Raw genomic sequence first — 928 nt, 5'->3', positions numbered from 1 at the left:
GGAATCTTCAAAAATCACGTTTGAGTCGTTTGTAGGGTATCAAGCAGTACACAATATGGTTTGTATTGTTATTGGTCCCTTAAAGGCACCTGATGGGTTGATTTGCCGCATGACACCAATCGAGTGTATATAGAGTGTATTCACTGCCGATGTTTGGGCGTTAATTTAAGAGAGCTGATAGACAGTAGCTAGGAAAAACAGATATGCTATTCAACTTGCAATCTACTCCAGTGCTATTTCATTACAGGAATTTGAGTGCTAATCCCTGTAGCAACGTGTCCCCAGAACCATTTCGATTTGTCAGCCACTCCCACGTCATCATAGTACACTATATTCTGACGGGAGCTGATTATTCAAATGCCCATACACATATATATAACCATATACTCTTGTGGAGTTTATGATACTCATACTTGCTAACAAATTAAAGTAGTTGGAAGTGAGGGCAGATGCCATAACACACCTCAGTGATTAGCCACTATTACTGAATATATGGTAAACCATTGGTTTGGGCTTTGATCTCCCTCCGTTTTACTTGTCCTAAATCCTCCCTCACATTCCAAGCCTGTTTGCACTACATCCATCTCCTTTATACCCTTTGTTGATTTCTCTTTGTCATTCCTCTTATTGTTCTTATCTCACCCTCTGCCTATGCAGCATTATGATGACCGCTGTATCGTGCATTAGTCGCCTTTGTAGACCATGCCTTCACAACCTGTGGGTGTATACGCACCAGTGGACCTCAGTGGCGACCTGAAGGTCCCCTTATACGGAATATACTACCAGCCTGCTTTGGTCGCATTCCATTCTATTCTGGGGATGATCATCCGGGCTACAAAGCAAGAGTGGGGGAGACATCATAAAAAGGCGAGTCTTATTCATATGGTGAACAAATATCTTGTCACGGATATCAGTCTTGGAAAAACTA

The sequence above is a fragment of the Penaeus japonicus genome, unplaced genomic scaffold, assembly GCF_977035675.1.
Source record: "Penaeus japonicus unplaced genomic scaffold, GWHDUDI00000001_assembly GWHDUDI00001472, whole genome shotgun sequence".
In the NCBI taxonomy this organism is placed as follows: Eukaryota; Metazoa; Arthropoda; class Malacostraca; order Decapoda; family Penaeidae; genus Penaeus; species Penaeus japonicus.
Note: the sequence above shows the minus strand (reverse complement) of the source record.